General features: G+C 40.7%; 1 protein-coding gene across 1 annotated transcript in view; it reads left to right on the forward strand.

The window, feature by feature from the left end:
* Window positions 1-18,718, forward strand: part of Ptprn2 (protein tyrosine phosphatase receptor type N2) — a 704,719-nt gene that overhangs the window by 186,709 nt on the left and 499,292 nt on the right. The gene's annotated exons all lie outside the window — the stretch shown is intronic.

The following is an 18,718-nucleotide window of genomic DNA, read 5'->3' on the forward strand; positions in this document are numbered from 1 at the left end:
ATATATATTCAATTGAGGGGAGCCATATCATGAAGGCCAGTGTTTTACAACCTGTTACTAAGATAAAGTCATGCTTCATCTAGCCTTGCATGAGAGATGCTGTTGTGACCCTGGACACTGGGACAAAGGCATGTTCTCCTCAAGGCCACATATTCCTCTGGAGACTACAGTGTTCTCATTGTGACCACGGTGCTTCCTGGGAGTCACATTTCTCCCCTGGGGGAAGCAAAGTATTCTTTTATTGGTCATACCTGTTCCCTGGATCCTTCCCGAGGCCAGACCAACTACGCTGTGAAGGATCTGTGAGATTTGGAGGCATTCTCCTTTTAGAAACTGACAGGTATGTCAGCTTGCTAGAGGTACTGGGTGTCCTGGCACTTGTCTAGGTTAACTCATGGATAGGTCATTAGACCAGTGGAAATGAAGGAGGGCACCTCTTTCTGTTTTTCCATGACTCATCTGTCTATGTTCCTTTCTCCACTGACTGCCACAAACTCCCTTAATCCTCAGTGAGAACCTGTTGCCATGGTTGCCTGTGTGGGACAACATCCATCTCCACTGACACCCTGTATCACCTACGCTTTTCACCGTGCATGCATTAGTTGTCACTTCCTGGTCACTGGAATACGTCAGTGCCTCAAAATGATATCCTAAGGGAAAGAAAAGTGGTTAGGGTCCATGAGATCAGATAATGAAGAGGCTCCACAGTGAGATGCAGGCCCATGATGCCACACTGATGTTCATGTCATATAGGAGCAGATAGCTCCTACTGATCCTCCCTAGAGGAGAAAAGCTGCCCAAGCCGACGTCTGCAGTGGATGGCAAGGGAAGGGGTACTGAGAAACCACACCCAGCAGCTGTGCCATCTCACCCTTTACTCCCTAAGATCTGTCTGTCTCTGCACAGGGATATGATGGGAGCCCCATATCTCTTTCAACTTTTTGACAATGGTAATTGCTGTGTCCCCTATAGAAAGGTGGTTTTGCCTTTATTTTTGGGAAAAAAGTGGTAGTTGTAGTGGCTTCTACTGGCTCTTCCTGCCAAGAAAACCCTTACATGAACATGCATGTGTCTGCTCCAGTCAGCTTCTAGAAGAGTGAACATGGGAAGGGTTTATTTTGCCTAGTGGTTCCAGAAAAGTAGTCTTTCATGGTGGGGAAAGCAATTCATCAGCCAGGGAGGCATGGAAGCAGGAGCTGAAAACTCATATTTTCACCTGCACACAATAAGCAGATGAGGCAGGGGTGTCATGCTATAAAACTACAACACCCCCAATGCAGTGATGCAGTTTCTTTAGCAAGGCTCCATCTTACAATGGTTCTGTAGCCTCCCCAGACAACACCAGCAACTGGCGACCAAGTGTTCAAATGTGTGAACCTATGGTGGAGATTTCTGTTCAAACCGTTGCAACCCTCCCCCATTATTACCATCTGGATTAGAAGGTATAGAGGTGGTACTTGCCCTATATTAGAGGGTATAGACAGTGGTACTGCCATCTGGGTTGGAGGGAACAGAGTGGTACATGTCCTTCCCTGTTATTACCGTCTGGGTTGGAGAGTATAGAGGTGGTGCATGCCCCTCACCCATTATTGCTGTCTGGGTTAGAGGGTACAGAGTTGGTACATGCCATTCCCTGTTATTGCTGATAACTTAAATGTATTTATCACTAACTCATATCTTAAATTAACCCATCTCATTAATCTGTGTATCGCCACAAGGCTGTGGCTTACCTCCTTAATCTGTGTATCACCATGAGGCTGTGGTTTACTGGGTAAAGTTCTGTCCTGAATGTCTGTCTCCAGTGGGGCTACATGGCATCTTTTGACTCTGCCTTCTTTCTCCCAGCATTCAGTTTAGTTTTCCCCACCAAGCTCTACTCTACCCTATCAAAGGCCAAGCCAGCTTCTTCATTCATTAACCAATAAAAGCAACACATAGACAAAAGGACCTCCTACACTAGATAGGTATGAGTTTTTCTTCAGAGTGGTAATTATTGCTTGCTGTTGTTGTTCAATGAAATGTTTAAATTTACCCTTTATGTGCCTCTATGTAAAAACATGTTTTTGCCATGTGTGGCTTCTCCTTGTGATTGTACACAGCTTGAACTCATAAGAACTTTCTCACTGATTTTTCTTAACCCTCAGAGTATAAATTGTCTGATGCTCTGCATAAAGTTGGCCGTTGTATAAAATTTAGTCTACCTCATTTATTGGCTGCATTCTCCCAGGTCCCATTGCCTCTAGAGCTGTGACAGAGTTGGAGACTATTCACCCAGTCCAAAGCCCTTACAGTTGCTGTGATGTGGGAGTGATTTCTTATTAATAAAGAAACTGCCTCAGCCCTCATAGGACAGAAAATTAGGTAGGCGGAGTAGACAGAAGAGAATTCTGGGAAAAAGAAGCTGAGTAAGAGTCGCCATGATTCTCCCGCTCCAGACAGACGCAGGTTAAGATCCTCTCTGGTAAGCCAACTCATGGGCTACACAGAATATTAGAAATGGGTTAGAACAATATGTAAGAGCTAGCCAATAAGAAACTGGACCTAGCCGGGCCAGGCAGTGTTTGAAAGAATACGGTTTCCGTGTAATTATTTCTGGGTATAAACTAGCCATGCGGGCGGCCAGGTGCCGGGGACGCAGCCCTGCCGCTCCTATTTCAACAGATGGCACCCGGACGTGATGGGCTAAATCCACTTAAAAACCTGAGAGGGCTTAAAAAGGAGAGAGAGAGAATTTAAAACAGCTTTTTGCTGTTTCTGGGTTGCGTGCCGCAAAGAAATTGTCCTGACTCGGCAGCAGGAAAAAACTGGCTGTTTTAAAATGCCGGCTTTCTGGGCTGTGCCGCCATTGTGATCTCTGTCTGGCTCCGGCGGGAGACAGAGCTTATGAATGGAGCATTTGGATTAAAGTGCTACGATTTGTTTGATGGCAACTAGACTGCTGTGTGCCTAAAAGGGGGACATTGTGTGCCGCAGCTCAGAGGCACAAGCAGCTCCGCCATGCTAATGGTGCAATGTGCAAGGATCAGAGGCACGAGCGGCTCCGCCATGTTGGACTGGGCGGGGCCAGCATACAGTACCTGTTTTTGACCTAGGAATGTCACAGCTTAGATTCTTAAGCGCTTAGTGATTTAAAGGCGCAAAACAAAGTGCTCCTGGATAGTAAAAAAGTTACAGATTCACAATAAAACAGATTCAGACACTGTTGGATAAATGTACGTAGGCTTGGGAAAGAGAAGAAAAAGAATATAAAGAATAAAGTTAATGTCTTAAAAAGAAAAAGGGTAAAGTCTTTAAAGAGACAGAGTACAGAAGTACAGATAGTTATAGATTAAGAGAAATAAAGAAAAATAAGCCACGTAAAAATGGAAAATTCACAGAGAGTCTGGATTATGTACATTGTGTTTTCTTTAAAATTTTTGACTGTGAAGGAGCTAAGTACAGAGAGACATTTCATTATATGGGCTGCCAAGCTAAACCAAAATGGATTTCATGAGGGTATTATGATTTCAGAATTTGGGTCTAAGGATATGATGCTTTGGAGAGGGTCTTCTTTTGTTTTTGCAGAGGATGAGACCCTGTGGATTGCATCTATTCCGATTTGGTATGATAGACCACGCCCTCCTGAAAGGTTGCTGTGAACACCCTCAAAAAATTGCTTCGCTCAATTGCCAACTGAGATGAAACTAGCACACAGGTTATATCATGAACGACCTAATTAACGACGCCCCTATTCAGCAGGAAGCAGTTTGGAGAGAAAAAACTACGCCCATGTTCCCAAATATTGTTTATAAATGTTCTTTTACATTTAAAGGGGGATATGATATAGATATGAATAATTTGCATTGGTATGGATTTTAAGGTCAATTTTGTTATATGTATATGTATTTTTGATCTTGATTAAGGTATTGTGATTGTGTAGTTCATTTAAAAATGTAATGTATAATTAGGAAATATAGGTTGTTAATGGATAATCATCGCTAATAGTTAAGCTTGTAGTCATGTTAATTAGATTTTCTAGATATATAGAGATATATTTCAGTTAGATAGGCATTCTTCATATCTTTCAAAGACTGCAGAATATGGCATTTAAAATATTTTAATAACTTAGGACTTTTCATGACAAGGAGACACGTCTGCTCCTGGCAGCACCAGCTACTTCAAGAGGAAGATGGGCATCGAAGAGGATCCTTATGGAGTTGGATAGTCATTTGGGCAAGAAACTGCTCTTGCCTGGACTGTTGCATAAACTGGACACAGAGAACCCTCAGAGAGAGGACTGCTGAACTTGCCTAAAGGTGAGATGGTCTTTCGGGGTTCCTGATTCATGAAAGAGTCTGCGAGACATTCTGCAGGACACAGCAGAAAATGACTGAACTGTCTTTGAAATTTCCTGCTTCATGGAAATGTATCTGGATACCATGGGCCTGTAGGCCGAAGATGGATGCCCCAACGGTACCAAAGAACTTTGGGTGACTGTCCAGGCAGCGAGATGTCTCTGTCATTTCTAGAGTTTTCTTATTTCTTGTGTACTTAGGTAATATTATATCCTTCTGGAGTCTTTGATGGAGTTGAAGAATGAATAGTTATAGTTTTCCTTAGTTATGGTAAGAGATAAAATAGATATAAATATTGTAACTGTAATTCTTACTTGATAACTGTTTTGTTATATGTAATTTTACTATGCTAAAGTTAAAGCCTTTCTTTTTTGTTTAAACGGAAAAAGGGGAAATGATGTGGGAATGATTTCTTACTAATAAAGAAACTGCCTTGGCCCATTTTATTGGATAGAAAATTAGGTAGGCGGAGTATACAGAAGAGAATTCTGGGAGAAAGAAGGTTAGAGGAAGAGTCGCCATGATGCTCCCACTCCAGACAGATGCAGGTTAAGATCCTCTCTGGTAAGCCAGCTCATGGGCTACACAGAATATTAGAAATGGGTTAGAACAATATGTAAGAGCTAGCCAATAAGAAACTGGACCTAGCCGGGCCAGGCAGTGTTTGAAAGAATACGGTTTCCGTGTAATTATTTCTGGGTATAAACTAGCCATGCGGGCGGCCAGGTGCCGGGGACGCAGCCCTGTCGCTCCTATTTCAACATTGCTCAGTGCAGACAGTGGAGAGGGAGTGTTCCTGGGGACCACTAGACCAGGGAACTTGCCACAAATACAGTTGGGAAGTGACCCTGTTCTTCCTAGATAGTAAGACCATTTTGAAAAGCCCAATATGTTCTGGTTATAGGCTAATCATTATAGGAGAAATCAAAATGGGTCTGAGATGAAGTTTTTGTTCCTGTTGTCTAGCCTTCCTAGTGCTGGATGATGGTCTACAGTCTGCTGGAGAGAATTGTCACTAATGGTCCTGTCCATTTATGGATATGGTGGGTCAATACTATCTGCATGCCTTTATGTGTTGTCTGGTGCAATAGTGCCGTTTCTAATAGGATTCATCCCACTGCTTTCTGAATGGATTGCTCTCTAATGGCCCACTCCATAGGAGTTCAGTTCTACAAGCCAAGGCCGCATCTCATGGCTGATGAGGTCACAGACACGGAAGAGACCACTGTTGCTGTTAAGTGGATGTGATATAACTGTCAAATTGCATTAGAAACAATTTTTATGCCCATAGTTTATTGATACTGTCATGTCCAGTCAGGAGGGCTCCTTTGTACAGTGTGTGGTGGTTACAGGGAGGCTCATGACTAATAGTCACTGTTCTTGTGATGTGATGGACTATTGTCTTCCATGGGTTACCGTGCTACAGCATTGGAAAAGAATAGGCTCCCATAGCTTGAATTAGAAGCATGTAAAGGGACCTGAATGAGGCTGAGGACATTGAAACCCAAGATCTCACCTGAGGAAGGAGTCTTTCCACCCTTAGCAGAAGGTACAACTTCACTTCTAGTCCCTGCAGCGTTGCATTCTCCACCATTGCTTGTGGGACTTAATCATGCACTGTTGAACAGGCAGTTACATTCCTTAAAAGAAATGCCAGGCAAGATAACACTGATACCCCTCAGTGCCCACCCAAGTTGTCTCTAGTCCTATAACCAGATTTAAGGTAAGGTATTAAATGTGAAGGTATTTTTTTAAAGTCTCAGTTAAACTGTGATGTTGGAAGACTTGTCCTTCACTAATTCGCTAACGTAACGTAGTGAGAGGGGTGCCAGCATATTTGAAAAGTTTCATCAGTGCTCTGTTCCTTGTGTCAGAGCTTAGGGCAGTGGTTCTCAACCTGTGGGTCATGACCCCTTTGGGATTGAATATCAGATATCCTGCATATCAGACCTTTACATTATGATTTGTAGTAGTAGCAAAATTGTAGGTATGAAGTAGCAAGAAAATAATTTTCTGACTGTGGGTCACTGCAACACAAGGAACTGTATTAAAAGGTCACAGCGTTAGGAAGGTAGAGAACCACTGTCTTAGGGTTGGAGGTGCTGTTATTTAACTGGCTGGATTAAATGCACAGGTGGCAGCATGGACAAAGCAATGTCTGCAATAGCCTCACTTGTAGTAACTTTTAGGATGGCACGATCTGTATGAACCTTTGGGACTAGCTAATCAATTATGGTGTTTCCAGGAGTAAAATAGATAGAAGGTCTAATATAGTTTTGTTCAATATATATAAGCAGAAAAATTCTTGACAAACAAAGAAAGGTCATTTATAGTGAGACATATTAATAGGGGATTTTGGCCTATAAGCCAGTTTCCAGACCTGAGCCAGATTTTAGACCCATGCACCTTAAATAAAATGACCAGGTCACCCTATAAAAGAAGTTGCTAAAATATCTAAGACTTACTGTTAGCCTTTTTCCTATCCTTTCTCAGAGGGATCTATGGCCTTTTACAAGGTCTACTGTGTACTAGGGAAAAGGAAACAAGACTCCAGAGTCTATTTGATACTGAATCAAAATTGACCCAGATTCTGGAAGACTCTAAAAACATTGTGGCTCTTTAGTTAAAGTAGGGGCTATAGAGAGCAGATGATTAATTGAGTTTTGACTAATGTTTGACTCACAGTGGGAGCAATGGATCCCTGAACTTATCCTGTGGTTATTTCTTTAGTCTCAGAATATATTATTGGAAAAAATAAACTCAGAAAGCAGAATTTCCACATTGGTTCCCTGACCCATGGAATAAGGAATATTATGGTTGGAAAATTCAAATTTGAAGGACTGTCCTGCTTTTTATTGACAAAGTTCATCAGTCACTTTCCTCTGTGTTCTGCAGAACAGCTGGCAGGCTTTTCTGAGAAGCAGGAATCTCTAAGGACTGTCCTGCCTTGTCTTGGCAAATTCAACAGTTTTTTTTTCCGTGTCTGGCTTGTTCAGTCTGTCTGTACAGCATATTGTCAGCTGTCAAGGGAAAACAGTTCTTGCCAAAATGGCTAATCTTGCCACACCGAAAGCAAACTCCATCTGGAGATTCTGCAATGCCCATCATCTTATTGTGAAGTAAATTGGTGCTGCCAGTAGCATATGTGTCTTATTGTCATGAAAAACCCTATATTATTAAACATCTTAAATATTATATTTATAAGTCTTTGAAGTGTTTGGAAGTCATCTATTTAAAATATACCTATTTAACCTTGAAAACATAACTAATGTGACTACAAGTTTGATTATTATAGATTAACTATTAAACTCATTTCATTTTACATTGCATTTTAAATGTACATAAGTACAATACCCCAAACAAGAGTAGAAGCATATACACAATAAAACAAAAATAATTTAAAATTTGTATCAATATACCAAAATCCATGCCAATCCCAGAATATTTTAGATTTATAGTTGTCTATTTAGCCTATACTCCTATATTCCTCTAAATGGTAAGTCCACAACCCACCAAATAACCAAAGTCTACCTAACCCAATTCTTGGGAATATGGGTATCATCTTCTCTAGACTGCTTCTTGTAGTCTGTGGATGAAGGCATCTTTAGGGGGTCCCTGAGAAAACTGAGATAATGGCCAAGTCCTGAAATGACCAGCTATAACCTTTGTTGTTATATATCACCTGTCAAGATTCAGGAGGTCTTTCCCAATCAAACCTGATCCATATCAACCCTGAAGGAATCCACAGCCCTTGTTTCCTGTGAAAACAAACAAAAACTTTTCTTAAAGTTAAGGCATTATTAAAACATCTGTGCTGGTTTAATTCACAAGTCTCTCTTTCATTCCCATGTGTTTTGCTTATCATCAATCAAAATCAAAATTTTCAAAGTCAATGCAACAACATACAGGATCCAGACTCCCTGCCTATTTCCCATCTTTATGTGACTTATCTTATTTTATTACTTTACTTGTGTCTTTAAAGACTTTATTATTTTTAAACTATTCATTTCTTTCTATGACTGTCTATACTCATTTTCTTTTAATTCTTAAGCTTATGTCATTGTTAAACATTTTGCAGTATACTTTACAGCTTTACCTCAAGGCTGTATTAATTTTGCAGTTCTGTGTTATAGCTTATTTCAAAGGCGAAAGCCCCTTGAGCCACACAGGTAGCTATGTACCTCCCCTAAGGACCTCTAACTGCTAGGTTCCACCCGCAGAATACTCTTAGCTGACCTAACTGCTGGACTATGCCCCTACCCTACAGAGTAAAAAGCCCAATCTCTGGACATGAAATCCCACCAATCTCCATCTGAGCTGTAATGCTTACATTTGGTGTTGTGGCTCAGATAGGCTGTCTTAGTGCCTGCGTTTCCCCTCTTGGTCTAAGCTGCACTGGGACCCTATCCCTTATCTCCAGTTAATCTGCAACAGACTCAGCCTTCTGGCTCACCAATCACTCAGCACCCTATCACCAGCACCATCTAGGTATGTTTCTCCTTTGGTCTGTGTAAATGTTTCCCTGAGACTGAGGAAGTGACTTTGAGCATCCTGGTACACCTCTAGAACTCTTGGAAGTGGAGGTAACCCCAGTTACCATCTTTAAGGGTATGTCTGGCCCTCTTCACCTGACCCCAACCCCAATCATGGAGCTGTAATCCCTCAGTTTCCTTAGGCCCAACTGGGTTATTGTGCCCTTTCCTGGTCTCTTCTACTACCTTCCCCCTGGAGTAGGCCCTCATGGCTTTTGTGACACCATTCCTGAACCCTTTCCTGTAGATGAGACCCCCCCCCTTCTAGACCTTGATTTCATTCTTGCCTTCTCACCTCTCTGGAAGTCCTGGTACCATGAGTCTTTTCACCAGCTTAGCTGGGCTAAGCCCTGGACCCCTGTTGAATGTGGTGATGACACCCCTGAATGACTTTGTCCTCACTCGGTCCTCCCTGAGCCATGGGAATGCCCATAACTGCAGGCTGCAGTGATATTTTCCTTTTCTCGCATCCATGGGAATGTGCCTCCCATACCTACTCACTTCCCCTTGGGAACTCTCATAGAAAATTTCCAACCTTTCCACCTGACACTGATCTGAAGGGCAATAAATGTACTCAATTTTGCAGTAAAATTTGACTTCGATTCCTTTAGATAATCAATCCAAAGGGCCATCAATTAAATGGATCCTTAGATCCTAATATTTGAGACCTTTACAAATACTGTGAGTGGTTGGGGAAATGGAGATTTTTCACTCCCTATTCTCAGTTACAAGCCCTGTTTGTGTAAATATCCTGTCTGTTATGTGACCATAGATGGATCTGTAAGGTGTGTGAGACCTAGCAGCAGGAGGGGAGAAAGCAAAGCAGTAGGCCAGTTGCAACATGTGCACACCCTGCACACACTCTTCTCTGGCTGGTGCTTCTCTCAGCTCCCTCCTGCAGCATCTTTTGTCTATAGTCAGACTCAAAAATTTCCTCTCTATGGCTTCTTTGTTCCAGCTTACTAAATTCAGTTTTAGAGGGAATCAGGCATCTTTGAGGTATGAATAGTATTAGACTGTTGTTTCATGTTGTCCCACTTGAATTAAAACCTTGCTCTAGAGTTAGGGTATGGCTTCCTCCTACTCTAGACCCAAGCATGCTTATTTAAAGGTTTCTTCTAAAATCTCTGTCCCATATCAGGCTAGCCATCTGCTGTGAGACAGAGAAAGGACAGCAAAACAAAATAAGGGGACAGATTATTCCCAACAGGGACCATTGCTACTCATCTCATACTCTTTTGGTTTTGGTTTAACTCTCTGAAACTTTTGCTAAGATATACATCTCACCTTAAGAGTTGTAAAACCATGTGTAAACTTCCTGTACCTCAAGATTTGTAAGCATATTGGGTCTGATTAAACCCTGTAAAATCTGTAACAAAAAGATTAATTTTAAACTCATAACACCAGTGTTCATAGTTAAAAGTCTATGCATACACAATCTTAAAGGAAACTTGTGACTTGCTGCCACCTTAGCTGCTGTCCCCCCCACTGGGATGGAGGTAGCCACGTGGCTGACAGTCTTTTTTGCTATGGTTGGAAAGGATGGACTTGGCCATGCGACCTCAATCCATTGTGATAAAGGTGACCACGTGACATAAGCCATCCAAGGAAAACAATTCCTCCTAGCCATGAGCCTAAACCAGATGATTCTGCCACTATTTCTATCACACCAGCAGCACAGTCCCTTTTCCTTTCCAGCCTCTCTGGTTTCCCTTTCTCTCTTCTCAGTGACGGGCTGCCCATCTGACCAGGACCCTGAATGAAATTATAATATCCTAGGGGGCATCATTGCTAGGGATCAGTTTGTAACTTGTCTCCTGCTCAACCATCCTTAAAGAGGTAAATTAAGAAAAAAATCCAAGAGGTCACTCAGGATAGACATGATAGCTCATCTCAATTTCCAGACCACATCCTCACAAAGACTTTCTTACAGTAAACCAATCTGGATCCCGAGACCCCAGATGGAAAACAAACTCTCTATGGTCCACTTCTCCCAGTTCCCCTGATGTTAGGGCCAAACTTAACTATCTAGACTAAGGACCCCTGACTTCTCAGGTTTCAAGGTTTATGTTGGGGTTAAGCCCCACTAAACCTCTCAGGATTCAGAACGATTGCTATAGCAGGCAAAAACCGGGTAAAGATATATGAGGATAAATAAAATAAATTAGCTCGCATAAGTCTTTTAAATCATGTCTTGTTTCTTCTCCTACGCTCTTTCCAGTGCTCTCTGGGTGTTTCCCTCTTAGTGCTCTTCCTCACTGTTCTTCTTTCACTGTTCTACCCATCCCACAAGGTTTCCAGTTTTTATTCCCACAGACATAGCTAACAAGCATGCATTTTTTAGAGCTAGCTGGATAGGCAAAAGACTGACAAGGTAGGCACCTTTGGTTTCAGAGGGGGAGGCATGGCTGTCAAGCTCCCCAGCAGATACTAGGAGGATTAAAAAGGTTCAGTACAAAATTCTAAGAAGGTTTTATGCACTAACTACATTTCTTAAGTGCAATTACATAAGCTAGAAGTTTGTGATTAATAACTGTAGAAAAATGCAGCCATGCTGTTGCATTTTCTGAGCACCTCCACTTCTTCCAGTGGCTGGGAACACAGCATTGTGGTAACTGTAGCAACCTGCTGCCTTTGGAGGAAGACAAAAGTGCTTCATCTGCAGCAGCATCTTACTAGTTGAGTTAAAGGGAATTTCTTTGGACACTTTGCTTCCAGCTCCATTGAGGTCTGCCAGAACCCAAGTAAGAAGGACTTTCTTTCTCTGGGGCTGGTTTAGTGACCCAAACCTTTTCCTTGTACCTCTAGGAGTAAAGGCATAAACAGTTAATCTCCTGGGCTATGATCTTATGTCAATTGAAACCAATGTGAAGCGCAAGTACAGAATATATATAGCTTTTTAGGTTAGAGCAAAGGCCAGTAGTTTACACCTTCCTGAGTCTGTTGCTAGAGAATCCAGGGCCATCCAGACCTGTGGATCAGTAAGAGCAGACATACTGTCCTCTGTTCAGTGCCTCCTGCTTAGGGCTGCTTTCTTGTTAATCAGTCCTGTCAATAAGGATAACTGTGGGGGACTGGCTTTATGTAGATTTGACTATGAAAACAAAGGTTTGGCTGAGTGAATACTCTTACACCAGGGCTCCATGGTGTGGGACAAGTCATCCAGTTGCCGGTCAGCAAAAGTCAGGTTTAAAGAATGAATTATACACTGATGGGATATTTTGGGATGAATCTCATTATGGAAGGGAGAAGTGTCATGATTTCACAAGATTTCTACAGAACTGCCTGTGACTATCCAAAAGATAAGTGTTCCTGAAGCTTTGCAGACTCGCTGCGCATTAGAGTGCACACTCCCGTGAGTCTGTTGTGCATTAGAGGTCACACTCCCGTGAGTCTGTTGCTCATTAGAGTGCACACCCCCGTGAGTCTGCTGTGCATTAGAGTGCACACCCCCGTGAGTCTGTTGTGCATTAGAGTGCACACTCCTGTGAGTCTGTTATGCATTAGAGGTCATACTCCCGTGAGTCTGTTGTATATTAGAGGTCACACTCCCGTGAGTCTGTCTAGTTAGCTGTCAGCTATGCTTTTGATGTAGAGTATTTGTGGCTCACACCATACAGGTAGAAGTCTTAGCAATGGCCTTTAAGGTGTACCACAGGTCACTCATGTGCCTCCAGGGGCTTACGTTCCACCCTTTTGTGTTTATTACTGATAAATAATCAGGTCACAAGAAAGGGGGTGGTGTTACCATTAGAATACATCCTGTTGAACCAGGGCACTGAAGTCCTTTGGGTGAACTTGATCTTCACCATCAGGGAATAATCATGAGTTGCTGGCCTCAGGCTCTGTAGCTAGAGGCCTATCATTCTGTAATTGCAACCGATTAAAACTCTGGTTAGTGATCTTTTGTATCTGTTGTTGAAAAAATCTAGACAAGAAGCTTATAAGACAGGATTTAAGTAGTAGGAGTAAGAAATACAAGAAAGGGGGTTAAGGAAGGTAGCATCCAATTCCATATTGGACTGTCAATGAGTCACTAGCCAGAGGAATCAAACCATTTCTTCCATCTTTGGAGATCCATCTGGAGTTGTCAGATCTTTTCTTTTACTCTACCTGACTAGTTGACATAGAAGTAACCTTCTTCCCTGAGGAAGAGACAAAGGCCACTTCTCTCTGCTGTTACTGAATCTAATCCTCTCCTACTGTGCAGCACTTATAGTGGCCCAGTGAATCTAATTGTCCCTGGAGTTAAAGGATGGTCTGAGCCACCCTAAGGAGATGCTGGATGAACTGAGAGTAAAACTAATGGTAAATATCTAGTCAGTCCTGAGTTTCAGCACCAAAAAGTAAGTGTTACAGCTCTGATAGAAAGCTATCCTGGCAGATGGAGCCCAGTGAATACCTACAGCTCGAAGAGAAAGGTATCCAACCTAAATAGATCTACCCCATTCCAAAGAAACTCTATCCTGTCAGTTTGCTGCTGCTTCTCACCCAAGAAGAGGCAGCCTCCTCCTGTTTTTCCCCCTCCCAACAAATCTCTTCTGTGATGTTTGTTATATAGTGTGACTCTGTGGTAGTCCTTGGTCCCTGGCTGCCAGAATACCTTTCCATCTGAGCTGTAATTCTTACAAAAGGGATGTTGATCTGTCTCTTCCACAAATATTACATTGGTCTACACTGACATTATACTGATTGGACTAAGTGTGCCGAACATAGCAACCACTTTGAACTTGTTGGTAACACATATGTGCATCAAAAGATGGGAGATACAGAGCAGCAAATCCCAACGAAGGGAAAAACACAAAATATCATCACCAACAATGTAAACTAAAATAACAGGAGCTAGCAATCACTGGTCATTAATACCCCTTAATATAAATGGACTCAACTCACCTATAAAAAGACACAAGCTAACAGATTGGATTTGAAAACAGAATCCATTCTCCTGCTGCATACAAGAAACACACTTCAACCTCAAAGACAGACATCGCCTTAGAATAAAGGGTTGGTAATTTTTTTTTTCAATCAAATGGACCTGAGAAACAAGCTGGTATAGCTATCCTAACAAAATAGGCTTCAAATTAAAATCAATCAAAAAAGACAAAGAAGAAGATTTCATATTAGTCACAGGAAAAATTCATCCAGAGGAAATCTCAATACTGAACATCTATGCCCCGAATAAAAGGACACCCTCATATTTATATAAAAAATTTCTAAAGCTTAAATTACACATTAAACTCCACAAACTAACAGTGGAGACTTCAACACTCCTCTCTCACCACTGGACAGGTCTCTGAGACAGAAAATTAACAGAGAAATTAGGGAACTAACAGATGTTATGACTCAAATGGACTAAACAGACATCTATAGAGCATTCCATCCAAACATAAATAAATATATCTTCTTCTCAGCACCTCATGGAACCTTCTCAAAAACTGATCACATACTCGGTAACAAAGCAAGCCTCCACAGATACAAAAAATTGGAATAACCCCATGTATCTTATCAGATCACCATGGCTTAAAATTATAATTCAACAGCAAAATTAATTCCAGAAAGTTCACAAACATATGGAAATTTAACAATGCTCACCTGAATCATCAATGGTTCAAGGAAGAAATAAAGGGAAAATTAAAGACTTTCTAAAATTCAATGAAAATGACCACACAACATACCCAAATCTATGGGATACAATGAAAGCAGTGTTAAGAGGAAAGATCATAGCAATTAATGATTACATAAAGAAACTGGAAAAAAAAACCCCACAGTAGTGAATTAACAGAACATTTGAAAAGTCTAGAACTAAAAGAAGCAAACTCACCCAGGAGAACTAGATGGCAAGAAATCATCAAACTGAGAGCTGAAACCAACAAAATAGAAACAAAGAAATCAATACAAAGAATCAATAAGACAAAGAGTTGGTTCTTCAAGAAAATTCAACAAAATAGACAAAAATATTAAAAGTAACCAAAAGGCAGAGAGAGAATAACCAAATTAACAAAATCAGAAATGCAAAAGGGGACATAACAACATACATGGAGGAAATCAGAGAATCATCAGGTCATATTTTGAAACCCTGTACTCCATAAAATTGGAAAACTTAAAGGAAATGGACAACTTTCTGGATAAATATCACTTACCAAAATTAAATCAACACCGGATAAGCAAATTAAATAGACCTATAACTACTAAAGAAATAGAAACAGTCATCAAAAGTCTCCCAACCAAAAAAAGCCCAGGACCAGATGGTTTCAGTTCAGAATTCTACAAGATTTTCAAAGAACTAATACCAATACTCCTTAAAGTATTCCACACCATAGAAACAGAAGAAACATTGCCAAACTTTTTTATGAGGCTACAATTATCCTGGATACTCAAACCACAGAAAGATATTATTAAGAAAGAAAATTACAGATCAATCTCACTCATGAACATTGATGCAAAAATACTCAATAAAATACTGGCAATTCAAATCCAAGAACACATCAGAAAAATCACCCACCATGATCAAGTCAGCTTCATCCTAGAGATGCAGGGATGGTTCAACATAAGAAAATCCGTCAATGTAATCCACCATTGAAACAAACTGAAAAATAAAAACCACATGAGCATCTCATTACATGTTGAAAAGCCTTTAATAAAATATAACATCCCTTCATGATAAAGGTCTTGGAGAGAGCAGGGATACAAGAAACATACCTAAACATAATAAAGACAATATACAACAAGCCAACAGCCAACATCAAACTAAATGGAGAGAAACTCCTAGCGATCCCACTGAAATCAGGAACAAGACAAGGTTGTCCACACTCTCCATATCTATTCAATATAGTTCTTGAGGTCTTAGCTAGAGCAATAAGACAACAAAAGGAGCTCAAATCAGAAAAGAAGAAGTCAAACTCTTACTATTTGCTGGCGATATGATAGTTTACATAAGCGATCCCAAAAATTCTACCAAGGAATTTCTACAACTCATAAATATGTTCAGTAATATAGCAGGATAAAAGATTAACTAAAAAGGTCAGTAGTCCTCCTGTATACAGATGATAAATGGGCTGAGAAATAAATCAGAGAAACATTACTCTTTACAAAAGCCACAAATAGCATAAAATATCTTGGAGTAACTCTAACCAAACAAGTGGAAGACTTTTATGACAAGAACTTTAAATCTTTGAAGAAAGAACTTGAAGAAGACACCAGAAAATGGAAAGATCTCCAATGTTCTTGGGTAGATAGAATTAACATAGTAAAAATGGCAATCTTACCAAAAGCAATCTACAGATTCAATGCAATGCCCAGTAAAATTCTAGCAAAATTCTTCACAGACCTCAAAAAACAGTACTCATATGGAAAAAAAATCCAGAGATAGCCAAAACAACCCTGTACAATAAAGGACCTTTTAGAGGCATCACAATCCCTGACTTCAAGCTCTACTGCAGAGCTACAGTACTGAAAACAACTTGGTATTGGCATAAAAATAGACAGAAGAACCAATGGAACCAAATCAAAGACCCAAATATTAATCCACACACCTACCAACATCTGATGTTTGACAAAGAAGCCAAAAGTATGAAATGAAAAAAAAAGCATATTCAACAAATGGATTAACTGGATATCCACATGTAGAAGATTGAAAATAGATCCACATCTATCACCATGCACAAAACTCAAGTTTTAATGGGTCAAAGACCTCAACATAAAGCCAACCACACTGAACCTCACAGAAGAGTAAGTGGGAAGTAAACTTGAGTATATTTGCACAGGAGACCACTTCTTAAATATAACCCTGTTAGCACATACACTGAGAGAAACAATTAATAAATGGGACCTCCTGAAACTGAAAAGCTTCTGTAAAGCAAAGGACACAGTAAACAAGACAAAATGGCAGCCTACTGAATGGGAAAAGATCTTCACTAACCCCACATCAGACAGAGGTCTGATCTCCAAAATATACAAAGAACTCATAAAATTGGTTATCAACAAACCAACTAATACAATATAAAAATGGGGTACAGACCTAGACAGAGAACACTCAACAGAAGAATCTAAAATGACTGAAAGACACTTAAGGAAATGCTCAATATCCTTAGTTATCAGAAAAATGCAAATCAAAACAACTCTGAGATTCCATCTTACCCCTGTAAGAATGGCCAAGATCAAAAACACTGATGACAACTTATGTTGGAGAGGATATGGGGTAAAGGGGACTTTCCTCCATTGCTGGTGGGAGTGTAAACTGGTACAGCACATTTGGATATCAGTATGGTGATTTCTCAGAAAATTTGGAAACAACCTACCTCAAGACCCAGCATTATCACTTTTGGGTATAAACCCAAAGGATGTTCAATCATACCACAAAAACATGTGCTCAACTATGTTCATAGCAATATTATTCATCATAGCCAGAACCTAGAAACAACCTAAATGCCCCTCATCTGAAGAATGCATAAGGAAAATGTGGTACATTTACATAATGGAATACTACACAATAGAAAAAAAGACATCTTGAAATTTGCAAGCAAATGGATGGATCTAGAAAACATCATATTAAGTGAGGTAACCCAGACCCAGATTGAGAAATATCATATGTACTAACTCATAAGTGGCTTTTAGATGTAAGGCAAAGAAAACCAGCCTACAATTCGCAATCCCAGAGAACCTAGACAACAGTGAGGACCTTAGGAGAGACAGACATGGATCTAAACTACATGGGAAGCAGAAAAAGACAAGATCTCCTGAGTAAATTGGGAGCATGGGGACCATGGGGGAGGGTTGAAGGGGAGGGGAGAGAAAGGGAAGAGTGAAGAGAAAAATGTACAGCTCAATAAAATCAATAAAAAAGATGAGAGATAAACTGAACCCAAGTCCAAGGGCCTTCTACCTCAGTGAAATTTCTAGGCAACCAGTAATGTGGAGTATGCAGTGATTCAATGATTTTCCTTTTAAAGTGAAAGATAAGTTATTGCCCCTAGCTCCTTATACCACCAGGAAGAAGTACATAGTGGGCCTATCTGGAATGTAGGCATCACTAAGAAGTAGACAGATGCAGCATTACAACCCCTTTCTGGAACAACCCTGCAAGACACCGGTGAAGGGAAATCAACACATTGGAGTTCTGCCACAGAGCTCCAGGCAGTACACATGGTCATACACTTTGCTTGGCAGAAAAACTGGTCACATGTGTCATTGTTCACTGATTCATGGGCTGTAGCAAATGAATAAGTGAGTTGACTAGATGGACAGGGACTTGGAAAGAGCATGATTGGAAAATTGGTGAGGAAGATGTCTGGCGAAGAAGTATGTGGCTAGATGCTTTTGTGAAGTTATCTCATATAAATGCTCACCAAAATGTGAGTTTAGAAGAAGGGTATTTCAATAATCAAGTAGGTAGGATGACCTATTCTGTGATAGCTTCTTTATCCAGCCATCCTTGCTATTTTTCACTGGGTCCATGAATAAAGTGGCCGTGGTGTCAGAGATAGAGGTTATTCATCGATTCAACAACATGGACTTCCACTCAATGGGGCTGGCCTGGTTATAACTCCTGTTGAGTAGCAGATATGCCAGCAGCAAAGACAAACAGTGAGTCTCCAATAAGCACCATTTACTATGGTGACCAGAAAGTGACCTGGTCCACTGTCCTGGACCAATTCCTTCATGAAAAGACCAGTGCTTTGTCCTTGTTGGAATAGATGCTTATTATGGTTATTTATTTGCCTTTCCTGAATGTAATGCTTCTGTCAAAGCTACCATCCTGGACTTACTGAATTCCTTATCATGATATTCCACACAGTATTGCTTCAGACTAAGGAACACCCTTCACAGCCAGCGAAATGGGCAGTAGCTATACTC

The sequence above is a fragment of the Alexandromys fortis genome, unplaced genomic scaffold (genome assembly GCF_014885135.2).
Source record: "Alexandromys fortis isolate MF-2015 unplaced genomic scaffold, M_Fortis_MF-2015_v1.1 scaffold_182, whole genome shotgun sequence".
NCBI classification, from domain to species: domain Eukaryota; kingdom Metazoa; phylum Chordata; class Mammalia; order Rodentia; family Cricetidae; genus Alexandromys; species Alexandromys fortis.